The sequence below is a fragment of the Marmota flaviventris genome, chromosome 16 (genome assembly GCF_047511675.1).
Source record: "Marmota flaviventris isolate mMarFla1 chromosome 16, mMarFla1.hap1, whole genome shotgun sequence".
NCBI classification, from domain to species: Eukaryota; Metazoa; Chordata; class Mammalia; order Rodentia; family Sciuridae; genus Marmota; species Marmota flaviventris.
Genome location: NC_092513.1, coordinates 74,957,120 through 74,974,743, shown reverse-complemented (window position 1 = coordinate 74,974,743; position 17,624 = coordinate 74,957,120). Strand labels below are relative to the sequence as shown.

Here is a 17,624-nt window from a genome sequence, read left to right as displayed (position 1 = left end):
AGAAGGAAAATAGAAGTTCTCTCCCCTCCTCTCTGTCACAGCTTCCTCCCTAGAAGAGGGTGATCAAATTTTCAAAGAGCCATTTGAGTTACTTTAACATAGTAACTCTCTCAGTGGAAGAGCACATGTTTAGGTGCATGAGGCCCTGGATTCAATCCTCAATACCCCCCAAATTAAAATTAATATGATGTCACCCTATATTATTTACACTTCTGTTAAATAAATGCTGTTTCAACAAAAGATTTTTTAATCTTTATTTAAACAAAATAATTATAATAAATATAATTTTGTGTAATTTATTGTTTATATAGAAATAATCATCAGAATAATAAATGATTATTTAAACAAAAACAATAGAAGCAGTTAATACTGGCAATTAGTAATAGAGCCTATTAAACAAATAAACTTGTGAAAAAATATAACAATGTTTTACAATGATTTGTTTGATACAGTAATTTGTTTCATTTTTTAAAACTCTTTATTAAATTTGACAAATTTTGCAATCCATATTATTGTATGTTCTTAAGATACACAGATAAGTCTTTAAAAAAGAAGAATGTACACTAGAATTAATTTAAAAGATATGATCTATATTTAATAGAAAATAGTACTGAATATGTTTTTTTTCTATCTCATTATACTGTAGGCTAGTCTTATTCTTTTTTTCTTTTTAAATTTTTTAGTTGTTGATGGACCTTCATCTTTATTTATTTATATGTGGTGCTGAGAATCAAACCTAGTGCCTCACACGTGCTAGGCAGGCCCTCCACCACTGAGCTACAACCCCAGCCCATCTTTACTTTTTATCTTAATATTTCTCTGAATTGTTTGTGACTGTCTTTTCAGCGCCTTTGTGCTGCTGTATCAGAATACCTGAGACTGGGTAATTTATAATGAACACAAATCTATTGACTCACAGTCGTGGAGGCTGGAAGTCTAAGGTCAAGGTACCAGGAGCCCTCAGCATCTGGTGAGGCCACTCTCTTCTTCCAAGATGGTATCTTAAATGCTCTGGAGAGATGTTGAATCCTCATGTGACAGAAGGTGAAAGGGCTCAGGCAGAAAAGAAGCCCTCTCCCTAAAGAAAGCCCTTTTACACAGCAGCTCTGGAGGCTGAAGCAGGAGAATTGCAAGTTCAAAGCCAGCCTCAGCAAAGAGCGAGGCACTGAGCAACTCAGTGAGACCCTGTCTCTAAGTAAAATACAAAATAGGGATGGGGATGTGGCTCAGTGGTCGAGGGCCCCTGAGTTCAATCCCTGGTACCACTCTCCCTCAAAACACACACACACACACACACACACACACAGAAAGCCCTTTTATTAAGGCATTAAACCCACCCATGAGGGCGGGGCCTACGTGGCTTAATCCCCTACAAAGGAACCACCTCCCAATGCCATTACATGGGCCATTAAATTTCAACATGGATGGCAGAGGCAACAAAGACCCAAGACACTGCACCGCCTTTAAGACATCCTTGTTTTCTTTCACACAGTAGTAAAACTGAGTAGGGTCGAATGTAAAATTTGCTTTGATTTGCAGCTCTGCTGTCATCAAGCCAATGTCACGCTGATTCCTGGTGTCAGTGTACCTGTCCTCTCAGCAAAAGCATTTGAGTATGGAATTGCCGGGTTTCTGTTCTCGCGGCTAAAAGGCTCAGGGGTCACTCCAGTTAAACTGGGCTAACTGGGCTGCACAAAATAACCACACAAGAGACACAAATACCTTTTTGTTTGGGGTCACTGTGACGGCTCCTCTGACCTTAAGGGTCCGCAGGAAGAGAGAGTGAGAGCACGCGCTGATCCCTTTTATTGAGGAGAAGCTATTCAAATGAGGCAAGGAGTCAGGTTTCAGGGGGCTGAGTCTATCTTCATGATGTCCACTGTCAGCAGGTTGATTGACATCTGGTTAGGTCACACCCAAGGGGACACACACAAGGCACTTCCATGGAAGATTCTATCCTAAACAGGGCAAGGGGTCATATTACAAAGGAACAGTGGGTGTAGCTTCACCCATGAGGCTGTAGCAAGACACACCCATGCACGAGACACTGTCCCTTGAACCCAAGAAGGGTGGGGAAAGCTCTGCCACATTTCTGCGACTGAGCGCCTCAGCACCCAGCCGGGGAGTGTGACTCAGTCACGTGTAAGGTTGGTCTCCCACATGGAATGCTTAGGATTTTACTCACTGACAATAGCAGGTCTTACGTGGAAGAATTCATTTCCAGCTCTCTAAAGTCTCCACCCACAAATGTCCATCAGGTTCTTTGCATCTAGAAGTTCACGGCCATGGCTCTAGGTCTCTGAAATGCCCATCATTTGTAAACACTCCAAAGCACATAGGATGTCAAGGTAAGTAACATTTCTCTTCCTCAGGGAAGTGGTTTTAAAACACAGAAGGAATTTGTACTTTCGAAATCAAAGTTGGATTCCAAATGACGTACAGCTTTAGTGAAGAAATTGAGAACATCCTGTGTAACTTGGCTGATCTTTCCTAGAGACAGTTTTCTTTTGCGTTCTAACACCATCTTTTCTTTTTCCTGCTGTGTCTGTCCGAACCTTCACAGACTCCCCACAACCCAGGAGCAGGCAACTCATTCTTGTCCATGCTCCTCACCGTTTCCTCAAAGAACCTCAGATAGTTTGGGGAAAAGAGAACATAAATTTGCAAATTATTATAATAATTTTTTCTTTATTCTCATCCTCAATATGTATTTCCAAAGTAGAGAAGGACATTGTTTTTAGGGGGGTGGGTGGGTAGCAGGGATTGAACTCGGGGGCACTCAACCACTGAGCCACCTCCCCAACCCTATTTTGTATTTTATTTAGAGACAGGGTCTCACTGAGTTGCTTAGTGCCTCGCTGTTGCTGAGGCTGGCTTTGAACTCTGATCCTCCTGCCTCAGCCTCCTGAGCCACTGGGATTACAGGTATGTGCCAACCGCGCCCTGCAAGGAGGACATTCTTATTCTTCCCTTTCAAATATGATTTTCTGACAGGTTAGCTTTTCAAGACAAGTTTCTGTGCCCTGCATTAGTGACAACCACTCAGTCTAAGGAGGCCATCTTTTTTCATTTCTATAAATCAAAAATCCCAGTCAGTGCTTATGCACATTTTGAGACAAATAAAAAATCACCAAGAACTTATAATATGCTAGGTAAGCAAATCACACCTCTTTTGGAAGTGTGGGGTCCAAGGCATTTAGGAGATCATATCTGTTCACTCTATTTGGTAACAAGTTCAGAGGTGGAATTGAATTGGCTAATGTTTATTTTTATACTGTCTGTTGAATTCATAGAGATGAGCAGAGCTCAGCTTGTGTTTGCACAAGATATCATCAATCTTTTGTCCTCTGTTTTCTGAAGTTTTATTAAAATTTTCATAGAAATTAAGACAATAAGAAATTCCATTTTTCAAATAAAAATACTTTAAAGACATGAATTGGCGTGAATATACTTTATATACAAAGATATGAAAATTTGTGCTCTATATGTGTAATAAGAATTGTAATTCATTCCGCTGCATGTATTTAAAAAAATAAAATCAATTAAATTTAAAAAAAATTAAAAAATACCTAAGAATGAAGGGAAACATTCTTTGTTGCTTTGATTCTCACACATAAAGTTTCTAAGAATCTGATAGGATTGGTTCTGTACTATCAGGGTCAACACATCTTTTATCAAAATTTCCCATTGTGTTCACGTCAGGACATTGTATTCACAACCTCTGAATCAGGAAATGTAACTTTACCCTGTTTTATAGGGAAACCCAGTAAATAATATGATTATGTATATTCATTTATGTGAGACACCCAAAATAATTCAATGGTCACTATTTTTGACTGAGTATTGGTGTCTATTGGAGTCTAATTTAGAAGTATTGTCTATCCTCATTGTCTGTGGATTCCATATTTGTAAATTCATCTACTCCCTAAGATTTATTTGTAATTCCAAAATCAATATTCAAGTGTTTTCATGTTTATTCACAGATATACACAGAGCTGCCAAAAATCTGAGTTGCATTTTATTTTTTGCTTTCTGTTGTTGTTCTCAGTGTCTAAAGTGATCCCCAAATGCAATGCTGAAGTGTGTCTAATGTTTCCAAGTGCAAGAAGGCCATGGTGTTTCTTAGCGATTACACGTTGAGATGCTTTCCCCAGACAAGCATCAATGAATTAACAATATATATTAAATATGTTATCTTTAAAAAGAAACACGCATTAAACACAGTCGTATATCAATTGGCTGACCAAAACTGTTACCAAAGTTTGCAGGAACCTGACCCTGTATTCCTCCATGGAGCAGTATTTAGGTGTTCACTATTTGGCATTCATGACGATTTTATAGAACATAATCACCACGAACACCAAGAATTGCCTCCATTCGCCTACCTCACCCTGGACTTGTGAGATTCCATCTGCTTCTGAAAACCATCACCTCTTCCACCATATCCAACCCATCTCTTCCACCATATCCAGTCCAACCCAAACCTTTCTCTGCAGAGTGCTCATTGTGGTTCATTTTCCTCCTAACCCAATTCTGTGTCCTTCCATTCACCATTTAGATAATACAGTTGTCTATACATTTTTAGCGATGTCTAGGTCGTTCTGGCATTGGTATTATAACCATTTCCATTTTCATTGTCTGAACTTTTAGGAAGCATGTTAGAGTATTCCAATGCTAAGAATTAAACCAGCACTATCTCAATACAAAATATCACAGTCAATCCCCACAGGTAAAGCTAAAGTCGCACACTTAAATCCCATCTGAAAGAACGAACAAGGCTGGTCGCAGAGAAAATGCCCCTTTACTGAGGAACAGCTCTGCATATTTATAGAGGTTTGACAGTTATGACAGTTTAATGGTTGAAGGGTTTGACAGTTGGCATGGGGTGCTTTCTGATTGGTGGGTAAGGATCATGTAAGCCAGCAGGGCTAGTCTGATTGGTGGGTATGGATCATGTGAGCCAGCAGGGCTAGTCTGATTGGTGGGTAAGGATTGGTGGGTAAGGATCACCCCAGCAGGGCTCACCATTGGACGGCTCTTCTGGGGGGGGGGGGATGGGAAAGTTAGTCTTTGGAGCCAGGTTGACTCCCAACACCATCAGTCAATTCACTCACTCATCCTCTGATGACCCACTGCTGTGGACCTCAAGTCATGGTTCCAGTGTCACTTGGGGGTGGATGATCCATGCTTTAGTCATTTGACACTGAAGTGAGTGTTCATTTCAGCCCCTATTTTTTTTTTTTTTTTTTTTGGAATGCTATATTGGACTTCCTTCTATCTTCTTAAACCATCATGAAAAACCAGGGCCTTAGGTGTCCTGGGACGGAAGAAGGCCCCAGAATGTGGAGTGACAGCCCTGGGCAAATCTGGATAGCTGGCCACTCTCAGAGGTAGGTGACTTCAACTCTCTTAGCTTGATTTTGTTTGTTTTGTTTTTCTTTGTCTCCACACGGACAATAACATAGTCATATTACTAGTTACTGATTTTTCTATTCCAGATATAATTCACTGAGTCTTACTAGTGACAATGAGAACTTGATTCTCTTTTCAAGCCCTTGTTTCTCAGCTCCAGTGTATTTTTGTTGTTGTTGCTTTATACATTCTTTCTTTGGAGCAAACCATCCAGTGGCTTCCTGAGAAGTGGTGCACAAGAGGTGAGCTTTTTTTAAAACAAAACAAAACAAAACAAAATAAAAAATACTTAAATTGTAAAAAACGAAACAAAATAAAAAATCCCACCAAGAGTGTCTGAGTATCAAGTCCCATTTGGAAAAAAGCATACAAAACGGTTTCCAGGCACTATAAAACAATGTCTTTATGAAGGCTCAGAATCTCATCCTAAACACATCAGATTCTGACTTCTTCATTCTTCCGAAGCTGATTCTGCCAATGATTCTCCAGAAGGGAACTAGCCATAAAAATACCAAAAACTATGTAAACAAAGGGAACTAGCCATAAAAATACCAAAAACTATGTAAACACCTCCATTCTTTTAAAAATGTTTTTGTTAGTGCATCATAGTTATACATAATAGTGGGTTCATTCTGACATGTTCACATACCCTGGAATGTAATTTGCTCCATTTCAGTCCCCAGATTGGACTTCCTTCAATCTTCTTAAACCATCATGAAAAAACAGGGCCTTAGGTGTCCTGGGACTGAAGAAGGCCACTTCCACTTTCCTTTCTTCCTCCCCTGTTCTCCTTGCTCCACTCCGCTGGTCTTCCTGAACACCTCCATTATTAAGGAGAACTCCAAGGTACTTATGCGCCAAAATGCCTGCACCCACTGCTCTGTCCAAGTCCACATTCACAAAATCCTTGCAGAGTTATGTCATCGATGTTATCAACCATCCTCCCCCTTGCTGTGACTGTTCAATCAAGTAGCTCAGCTTTCCTAGTCACTGGAGCTGAACTGTCTGTATTAGAATTTCCCAGGTTAAGGGTGAGAGACAGAATAGTAATGGTGATGTCTTATAGCAAGCATCCGCTTTCTATTTACAAAACTGATGGTCCTGACAGACTCCTCAATTTTGTCCAAAATGTGGTACTCACCCCTTTTTTTAGAGCGCCATCTGCTGCTTCTTCTGACTACTGCATACTTTCCAATTTATTTAGCCCACCCCTGGTAAGAGATGGGAAAGGGAAGCCTTGCTCTCATTCAACCAAATGCTGATGAAGTACCTATTGACTGTCAGTCATTTCTCCAAATATAGAATAAAATGGGAAGTGCCAGGTGTGATGGTTCACGTCTGTAGTCCCACCTACTCAGGAGGCTGACTTGAGGCAGGAGGATTGCTTGAGCCCAGGAGTTCAAGGCCAGCCTAGGAAATAACACCCGTCTCTTGAAAATAAAAAGTAGAAGCATGTTGAGACTAGAGGGGTGCGATTTTATATAGGGTGACCATGGAAGACCTTTTTGTTATTTCTGAATGCAGTGTAGGTCTTGAGCCATGTTTCTATCTGGGAGAAAAATGTTCTAGACCTAAGATCACCAAAGTGAAGGACTAGGAGAACGATCTTTCAGATAGAGGAGCAACAGGTGTAAAGGTCAAGAGTAGAGGTACCTGTGGCATCTTCCATGCCCAGGGGAGGAGGACGGTGCCCAGGAGCAGAGTGGAGGTGGGAGCTGAGGGGGAAACCAGGGCCAGGCCATGGGGCACCATGCTGGCTCCAGTGAGGACCCCAACTTTATGCTAAGTATGATGAGAAATCACTCCCTGGGTAGTTTTGAGCAGAAAAGTACCATAACCAAAACCAGATTTTGAAATTGCCTTACCATATGGAAGGCCAACAACCGAAGAATGGACATGTATTAGGTTCTCTAGAGGAACAGAAAGTATGATTATAAAAGGGGGATTTATTAGGTCGGCTTAAGCAACCAGAAGCTGGATAGTCCACAGTGGCCATCTGCAGGCTGGAGAGCTGGAGGAGCCAATAGCTGCACAGTTCAAGAGGCTGAAGCCCCCGAACAAGAGACTGAAGGCTTCTGGAGAATCATTGGCAGAATCAGCTTTGGAAGAATGAAGAAGCCAGAATCTGGTATACTCAGATGATCACAGCAGCAATCAAGAACGCATTCAAGAAGAACTGAGCTTGGGGCTGCTTCCTTGTTCTTCCAACTTTTATTCCATCCAAGCCACCATCTTATTGAATGGTGCTACCCACACTTAGGGAGGGTCTCCACTTCAGGTGGCTATCCCACATGTCCACCCTCATGGACACACCCAGAAGCATATCTTAATCTGATCAAGTTGACAATTCAAATTAACTATTACAGGCTAGCAATAGAGTTAGAAGAGAGTCTAGTTTCTGCTATATTCAAAGAGGAAGATGAAGGGTTTGTGAATAGGTTAGAAATTGAGTGTGAGAAAAAGACAGATGTCAACTGTGATGTAGAATTTTGGCCCAAGCAGTAGCGTGAACAGTGACACCAATTTCTGAGAACAAGAGTCCTAGTGGAAAACAGGTTTAGGAACAAAAACAAGAATCTGGTTTTAAGCCATTTATATTTTAGACATCTTTTAGAAAATCAAATGATCCTATGGAGTAGCAAATAGAAAGCAGGAGTTCATAGATACACAGAGCTCAGGATGCAGTTATGAGGCCCATGAGCTTAGAGATGGAGTGGATGAGATCTCTAGGTAGACACAGGTGCCAACAGAGAAGTGCCCTGTGTCCTATGCTCTTGAAGGTTTAGGTTAGGAAAGGCAGAGGATAAAAGAAGTCCACAGGGAAGTTGTAGCTAAGAAACCAAAGGCAGGAGGCCTTGTAACTGCAGGGCTGAGAAAGGGAGAGCATGCAGGCAGTGAGGTGGGGGAAGACTTGGTCAACATGATGAGGTCATCTGTGTCCCCTAAGAGGTGCTTATTGAAGTTGGGCTTCTTCTTTCCTACAGAGGATAGAAGATGGGGACTCTATCCTCTCAGAAGGGTGCATTTCAAAGGGGTGTCTCCCAAGTCTTTAAGAAAGACATTCCTGAATTGTAAAAGATTTCTATCTCAAGGGGCAGGGAAAATATTTATAATTGCCAGTTCTCTAAAAGATATGCTATAAGAAAACAAAGGTTGGGGCTCAAGGTCAGGCTTCCACTAAAACAAACAGTAAACTCTTTTGGAAGTACTGAGCTTTCTCCGGCAGGAGGCTTGAGAGGACTGGGGCCCAGCCCTTCACCCTAGGGATGCGACCTTGAATTGTTAGAGAGCGTGCTTGTTAAATTCTATTTGCATTGGGGGTAGATGAAATCGTTTCTTCTGAGAACCTGCAATTCTCATGGACCAAAGTTGGGGTGTCTTGTCTAGAAAGGGCCCAGGGGAGCCTGGTTAGAGTTTGGACAAGAAAGGGGTCTTTGTCACTGGTTGGTGTGCTGCTGGATGGGGAAGGAGTGCCAGAGGAGGTGGAGGGCTGACATCCAAGTGTGGAGGGCCCAAGTGGACACAAGGTGCGGCTGACCCCTTCCTGGCTCACGCCCTCCTCCCTCTACTGCTCCCCTGACGTACATGCCCCATGGTGCGCTACCTCATGAGCTGTGACTCAGGGCTCTGTTTCCCAAGGAAGCCATGCTGTGGCTTTGGTTCACTGTCCCTGTCTGAGCTCAGGGGTTCTCCAGACAAGTTAGCTCACACCCCTGACCCCAGGGACCAGGGACCAGCTGGGGGTTTGCTCACCATCACCTGACTGACTATCCAGTGGCCTTCAAAACACTCATTTTTAACCTTTGTGTGCCATCTTAAAATCCAGTTTATTTCTGGGCCATGTAAGAACAGAGGGTTCATTGTAAGATTTTATACCACATTGTGCTGGTTCCCTGTGTACAATGGCCTAGTCCCCAAGTCTCAGACAACCTTCCTTTTTTTTAATATTTATTTTTTAGTTGTAGGTGGACACAATATTTTTATTTCATTTTTATGTGGTGCTGAGGATCGAACCCAGTGCCTCACGTGTGCCACGCAAGTATACTACCACTGAGCCACAACCTTAGCCCCATCAGACCTCCTTCTGTTAGATACTTCTGAGCCTGGAAAGAGATGTCCCCATCTTACACGGGCACCAAGGTAAGAGGGCAATACCTTCTGATTGAGCGATGGATTAATTATTCATCATAAAAAAAGCCAAGCAATTTCTCAGCCACCCAACTTAGTTTTTAAAAGTTATTTGCTGAGCAGACTGGTCATCTTTTCATATAAAATTTAGACTTCCATTCTGGTGACAATTTTCATCTCTTCTAAGGGAGACAATATGTTTTTGTCATTACTAGAATCACATGGCTTTTTATATTGCTTATTTAGAGTCTTTACCAGGAAGAGCCAAATCATGCTTTAAGCTCAATCCCAGCAATTATTTTGGTCGTTACTATTGGCACATTTGCTTTCTCCTTTTCTTTGCTTTTGTTCTTCTATTTTCAAATTGTACTACCCTGTACAACATATCTTTTGACTACCTGCATATTTTAAACCTTACAGGAAAAAATATCTTGTTAATTTTTTAGAGAAATTGACAACTAACTTGAATGGACAAACAAAATACCTTGTGATTTTGACAAGAATATCTTCTATTCTGTATAAAATCTGTCTCTAGGTACTGATGACCTCAAAAATGATTAGAGTGTCTCGGGAGGCTGAGACAGGAGGATCACAAGTTCAAAGCCAGCCTCAGCAAAAGCAAGGCACTAAGCAACTCAGTGAGACCCTGTCTCTAAATAAATACAAGATAGGGCTGGGGATGTGTCTCAGTGGTTGAGTGCTCCTGAGTTCAATCCTCTCTTACACATCAGTAGTGTAGCAAAGAGCATCCTTTCTGCCAACTTCTATTGGAAACTTTGTTACAAACTAGCTTGGTTTCTGAGTGTGCATGTGTACGTGTGTGTGCGTGTGTGTGTGTGTGTGTGTGTGTTTCTATAAAATTCTTTCACATTAGCATTTTCCTAACTTTGTACTAAAAAACACTAGCATCAGACAGCCACCCAAGTGTCTACCAACAAGAGAATGGATAAACCCACCATGATATAGTCATACAATGAACTGTTATTCAGCAATGAAAGTGATAAATTATTGATCCACACAACAGATTGATAAAGCTTCAAAACATTGTGTAATATGAAAGAAACTAGATAAGGAGTGCATGCCACATGAGTCTACATCAGACTGGTGGTTGTCCTGGGACCAAGAAGCCTGGTGGAGGGGAACTTCTTGGAACAAGGAGACTATGGTGATGTCACTTGTTTGGATAGGTGTCTCTCAAAGGCCACATCTTAAAGACTTGGTGCCCAGCTGGTACTATTGGGAGGTGGTAGAAACCTTTAAGAGGTAGCGTTTACTTGGAGGAAATTAGTTCACTGCCAGCATGTTCTTGAAGGGGACATTGGGACCTGGCCCCTTCCTTTCTCCCCTTGCCATCATGTACTGTGCCGTCACAGGCCCAAACAAACAGGGCCAAGTGACCACAGACTCAAACTTCTGAAACTGTAAACAAAAGTCAGCCTTTCTTTCTTTCAAGTTGACTCATCGCAGGTATTGGTAACAGTGATTGAAAACTAACACAGCAATCATGATGAGGATAGTGGTTTTGCAACTATTGATGTCATAATGCATCAGTAACATTACATTTTATTTGTATAAATTATACCTTATAATGTGGATAATTGTTTTTATATGAGATGCTGACATGGGTTCCACCAAAAAAGGAATGAAATTGTGAACTACAGGAAATTAAAGGATGAACACATTTTAGCTGGTTTATTTATACAGGATGGCCCAAACCTCTGCTAATGTGAACCGAAGTCAAGATGCTTTTAATGCTCATTAAAAATAGAAGAGGAAATGCTTCACCAGGCAATACCTGCTCTGAGTAGTTTGAAGTACAAATCTATCTAAGGGCTATACCACCATGCTTGTACACACCTTGTTCAGAAAAATACTTCCCTCCTGTGCCACAAAAACACAACACACAACAATGACCGATTGAAAATTTAAGTCTAAAGCTAAATATCTGTATCCAGGCTCAGGAGCACACTCCTGTAGTTTCAGCAACTCAGGAGGCTGAGACAGGAGGATCACAAGTTTGAGGCCAGCCTCAGAAACTTAGTGAAACTCTGTCTCAAAATTTAAAAAAAAAAAAAAAAAAAATTAAAAAGCCTGGGGATGTAGCTCCGTGGCAAAGCACCCCTGGGTTCAATGTCCAGTACCAAACACCACCACCAAAGAATGGGTCTCTATTTTATGAATTAGTATTATTTTAATATGAACATTTTCCCTGGGAGAAATCAATGACATTTTCGTAAGGTTTCTTCTTGGAATTCTGTAAAATATAATGGGAATGGCCTTTGGGTGATGCTCTGGACAAAATTTGCAGCTACGGGAAGTAGAGACAAAGCTGAGACAGGGAGAGAAACTGATGTGACTCCATTCTAAAAACTAAATAAATAACAGCAGCTTCTACCTCAAGGCCTGTCCTAAGGAAGGGGGCGTGACCCTTGTCCTTGGAAAAACCCCCAGAGCACTCCTAGGCACATACCCACCCTGCTGAGTTGTTTGTCTGTAAATAACAGGAGAGGTCTGTGGAGCCAGGTGTCTCTGACTCAGTCAGGCTAGGTGGGGACCCATAGCAACCCCCTAGCAGCCACCAATCAGCATGAGACAGGGAAAATACCTGGGATGCCAGATGACCCCCAAGTAGTTTATGGTGGTTGATAACATGTTGGGAAACCATGTAATTCAGCATGTACACCCCTCATGGCCTAAACCAGTCAGTTCAAAGGAATCCCCCTCTTGTACCAACCAATCACCGCTACCCAACCTGTTCCCACCAGTGAACTTGCTAATCAATGTTAAGAGTTGTTGTTTGATTTTTTTCCTGCGGTATGAAATGATTTGCTGTGTGATGTTGTGACACATAGAGTATCCCCCCAAACCTATAAAATCTCACTGAACAAAGGGCCGGGACTCACTCCCTGGGTCCACTGCATCAGAAACAGTTGTGAGTCCAGGCTGGAGCTTGCAATAAAGACTCTTGTGTGTTTGCATCGGATTCGACTCCTGGAGGTCTATTGGGGTCCCACGAATCTGGCATTATAAGGGAAGATAGATGGGTGGCACACTGCATGTGCCCTGGGTAAGTTCTTACCCCTCCAGGGAATACTGGCTTTTTTTTTTTTAGAAAAGGAAAAGTTTATTTTGGTTCATGGCTTCAGAGGCCTCAGTCCATAGATGGCTGACTTCATGGCTCTGGGCCTGAAGAGAGGCAGAACATCATGGCAGAAGGGTGTGGCAGAGGAAAGCAACTCAAGACATCACACCAGGAAGCAGAGGGAGTGAGCTCTGCTCAGTAAGGACAATGACCCACACCCTGCTGGCCTTCAGTGAGAGCTCAGTTCATCCCCACCAGGGGACTAACTCACTCATTGCAGTTCACCTCTAAACTCTCATACACTGTCTCACACATGCGTTTTGGGGGGAACCTGGTATCTAAACCATAACACTCACATATGAGTCTTAGGGGGACACCTCATGTCTAAACCATGATATTCTGCTCCTGGCCTCCAAAATCTCATGCCCATCTCACAATGCAAAATAGGTTTAGTCCATTTCCAAGAGTCCCCGTAGCCTTAACAGTTACAGCATTGCCCAAAAGTTCAAGCTGAAAATCTCGTCTGAGACTCAGGGCTAACTCTTAGCTGTGAGAGCAAAGATCAAAAGCAAGTCACGTATATCCAATGTATAATGGCACAGAGTCAACATTTCCATTCTAAAAGACAGATAGATATAGGCAGAAGAAAGAATGAATGGGACCAAAAATGGGACCAAAATCCAGCTGGGCAAAGAAGTCCAATAGCTTCCGGTCCAGCATCTGAGGCACCTGTTCTCTCCACAGGGCTTGCGTAGCTGCACCCCTGTGCCTTTCTGGTTGCAGCCCACGTGGCATCTCTCAGCTTCTTTCTGCTCAGTTCCTTCAGCTTTCCGCGCAGACGCCCCACATTACTGGCATTTCTTAATCTCAGGGGTCCCCACGGCAGCTTCAGCCTCCTTCTCACATTTTCCTTCCTCACCCTCTCAGGGGCAGCCTGCAGGGCCTCTGACCCTGCTGTACTTTGCCTGGTCTCCCAGGTTCTTCTTTGAAATCTCAGTGGAAGCCCTCAGGCTCCCCCAGCTCCAGCATCCTGCGTCCATGCAGAACCAGGACCACTTGACTACATCAAGGTCTGTTGCCTTCTCTAGGTAGTATCCAGGCCACCTGGGCCCATGACTGCAGTGACCTCTGAGTCCCTGAGTGGCTGAGCAGGGTGCCCCTGTGCAAGCAGTGTGCCCCCATGGTCTCTTCTCAAAGGAATTTTACTTTGACACCTTTGAGCCTGTGATGGGCAGAATCTTATCAATTCCTGAGATGCCCTCAAGCCAAGTCTCCTACTGTTTCTGAATAAAGTACTTTGCTTTTCTTTATAATCTCGTTAACAACTACGCCTTCTGGGCCTTAATTTTACTTACACTTTCTGGGCAAACTGCATGTTTTTTTAAAATCTTTCTGCTTCCCCCTCCGCCCCCCCCCCCCCCCCCCCCCCGCTTCTGGTTATCACAGTAAACTTGGGGGAAAGGTGACAGCGATAGTCATGCCACCCCCTGAATGCAGTGCTGCCTTGAAATTTCCTCCACCAGATTAATTAGTTCTTTGCCTGTAAATTCAGCCTTACAGAAAGTCTCAGGATATCCACAAAATATAGTTGACTTCTGTGCCACAACATAACACAAATGGCCTCTAGTCCAATTTCCAATAGAGTCTTCCTTCTCCCCTGAAACCTCATAAACCCAGTCTTTATTAGAGGTTGGGGAGAGTGGTACTGGGGATTGAACCCAGGGGCACTCCACCACTGAACCACATCCCCAGACCTATTTTGTATTTTTTTAAATTTTTTTTATTTAGAGACAGGATCTCACTGAGTTGCTTAGTGCTTTACTTTCGCTGAGGCTGGCTTTGAACTCGCAATCCTCCTGCCTCAGCCTCCCGAGCTACTGGGATTCCAGGCATGTACCCCTGCACCCAGCATGAGCCCAGTCTTGACTATCCATAGTTCTATCACCATTCTGGTCTTTCGGGCTTCCACAAGAATGGCCCAGTAAGTTTTGTTCGCAACATGCTATACCTTTTTCAGCTTGCACCTCTAAATTTCAAAATTCCTTCTCCCACAAACCAGCTCCAAAAGCTTCTGAACCACATCTGGTTAGTCACAGCAACAACCTCACTTCTCAATGTTAATTTCTGTTTTGGTTAGATTTTTTATCGCTGTGACCAAAAGATCTGACAAGAACAACACAGAGGAGGAAGTTTATTTTGGTTCATGGTTTCCGAAGTCTCGGTCCATAGACAACCGACTCCATTGCTCTGGGCCCAAAGTGAGGCAGAGCATCATGACAGAAAGGCACTTTGGAGGAAGGCAGCTCAGGACATGGCAATAAGGAAGCAGAGAGCCTGAATGTTAATTCTTGGTTTGTGTAGTTTTGTGGTTTGTTTGCTCATTTATTTTTGGTGCTGGGGATGGAGCCAGAGCCTCATGAACACTAGGGGAGCGAATCCTGCAACTAAGCTACACACCAGATCCTCTTCTGTTTTTAAAATAAATAACCAATGTGTTGACATTTGGATGCCACATTTAAATTCACATATTTAGAAGTCTGTAGATGAAAGGCAATTCAGGAGTTATCCGCATGTGCCTTTGGGGAATGGAACGTAAATACATAAATAAATAAATCATAGCTTCAAGTAAAAATCTACAGAAAAAAATGTTTAAATATTAAAAAAAAAACCTTAAGTAAGACATTATGATAATCAGAAATCCCTTTCCAAAGGATCTATTTTAAAGAGTCCATATAGCCAGAAGAAACCATACTATAATCTTTTGCACTGTTACTTGAAATTAACTGCCTATGTTACATCTGTTGGTTCTTCTTTGATTCTATTAAGTGGCATTCAAATAGTGGCATAAAAATATATAACCTATAGTTTCCATTGCAGAAATGTGTGAAATAAAAAAACGGGTTTTCCTACTCTCATAGTCAACACAGCATGAAACAATTCTGGAAAACCAGATGTGTGCGAGGGTTGAACCACACATCAAGCAACTTTCCAGCGGACACCAACTAGGGAGCCTATGACACAAGGCTGCCCCCACCTCAGATGCTAATCCCAGACCCCAAGTTGTGGTCTGTGCTTCTGACCAAGCAGTTGCAAATCAGGGTCCGTAGGATGCTCTCCTTAGGTCTTTGTTAGGGAGACTCATAGAACTCAAGAAACACTTTACTTACGTTTATTCATTTATTATAGAGGACATGAATGAACAGTCAGATGAAGAGAGGCACAGAGGAAGCATGTCCTCTCCGGACATGCCACCTTCTAGGATCATTCGTGTGTTCAGCAACCTGGAAGCTCTCTGGACCCTGTCATTTTGAGTTTTTATGGAGGTTTATTACATATTCATGATTGATGAAACCACTGGCCATTTCTGATCCACTCAGCCTTCAGCCCTTCTCCCTCCCTAGAGATGGGGGTGAGCAGAGCTGAAAGTCCCAACCCTCTAATCTGCAAGGTTAATTCCCTGGCAACCTGTCCCATCTAGAGGCTCCCCAGGAGCTCCCAGCATCAGTCATTTCATTAGCATGCAAAAGACACTTATCATTTTGAAGATTCCAAGGGATTTAGGAGCATCTTGCCAAGAAAGAGGGACAAGGACCAAATATATATTCCTTACTATAAATCACAGTATCTCAAGGAGTGTGAGGCATAGAAACGGCTGTCCTGTAAGCCTGTCTCCAAGGACCATCTGAATCATATTATACATTGATTTGTTCTTTGCTTTAGAAACAGTTTCTGTTCTGCTGTGACCCCATTAAAAATATTTATTAAACCATGCCAGTCTAATCTATGTGCTTAGTTTTTGGAAATCCCAAATCCAGCAATAAAAGAATGTCATTTGACCCATGTCAGTTTATTGTGCCTAGAAATATCATCCTGGGCTTGAGTAGAAAACGATTAGTAGTAGCACCTTGAAGTACTCTAAGGAAATGAAGAAAATAAAGATTATAATCGTTTTTAATGTCTCTGCCATTTAAACTTATATGGTCTTTTAAAATAAGTAGTCATTTCCTTAATAGGACTCAGAATTTCATCTGCTCCCAATCTACTGGGTGATATAAAAGTGAGCACTGTCTGCCTAGTACTGAATCTTCCAGCAGACGTTCAGCTGATGGGATCCAGAGCTACGCTCAGACATCAGCCTCTGGGGACAGATACCAAATGACGGCCACATAGGTACTTCCAAGGGCAGAATCGAGTCCAGTAGTGGGGCCCCTGGGTATGTAGAGCATCCTTATGGACCAATTTCTACAATGTCATGGCATGAGAAGGATTAGCCTTATTGGAAGATAATTGTACTGTAAGGCTGAAGTAATTTGTAGCAGACTTGAAGAGTTGAAAACACTGATGTGGTAATTAAATATGAATGTTCTCACTTCCTGCCAGCTAACAATGAGATTCTCATCCAGAGAAAGTTTGCACCAAATCAACACCACAAAGACCATCAAATCTGAACTTTGGTGGTGATGGGGAGCAGCTCGCCTAGGTAGAAAGTTAGTTCAGATCCTATATTTGACCAATAAGTGAGTTTCTATCAAGGATAAAGGAGGTGAGACAGTCTTGACCCTTTTCAACTCTTTTCCATTTTTCTAATAGGTCACACTCAAAGTTATTATGAATGTTCATGGTCAAAGGAAATGCTAGGAAAATATCTGTAGATTTTTCTGAGAGCCAATAGATGAGAATAAAACTTTGAATTAGTTTTAGTTCTAACAATACAGTGGTACCCGGCAAGCATCGGTTTACAAAGTGCCACTGGGCAGGCCTTTCTGGCTCTGTAGTTCCTGTTTGTGAGAAGCAGAGGGAGACAGGAGCTACTGAGCTGGTTCCTTGACTGAAACTCGCAGTGAGAACTGGACACAGTTTGATTTCACCATTATGACTAGAAGGACAGTAGCAGATAGTCAGGCTGGGACCATTTCAGTGCATTTCTAAAGTCCTTGTGTGTAAAGGCTCATGTTTGCAAAGGTCCTCATCTGAGAAGGCCCCCATTTATGAAGACCCACAT

At 42.4% G+C, this 17,624-nt stretch overlaps 1 long non-coding RNA gene across 4 annotated transcripts in view; it reads left to right on the top strand.

Moving 5' to 3' along the window:
* Positions 1-16,458, top strand: part of LOC114107935 (uncharacterized) — a 38,257-nt gene extending 21,799 nt beyond the window's left edge. Inside the window, exons 1-4 of one of the 4 annotated variants that reach the window (XR_003585383.2) lie at positions 2,850-2,925; positions 5,305-5,390; positions 6,089-6,258; positions 15,809-16,458. This is a non-coding gene — a long non-coding RNA (uncharacterized lncRNA). Of the gene's footprint in view, positions 1-2,849; positions 2,926-5,304; positions 5,391-6,088; positions 6,730-15,808 lie in introns of those variants that run through there. The other 3 variants (XR_003585384.2, XR_003585382.2, XR_011704808.1) reach the window with 3 other exon arrangements.
* Positions 16,459-17,624: the final 1,166 nt, after the last annotated feature.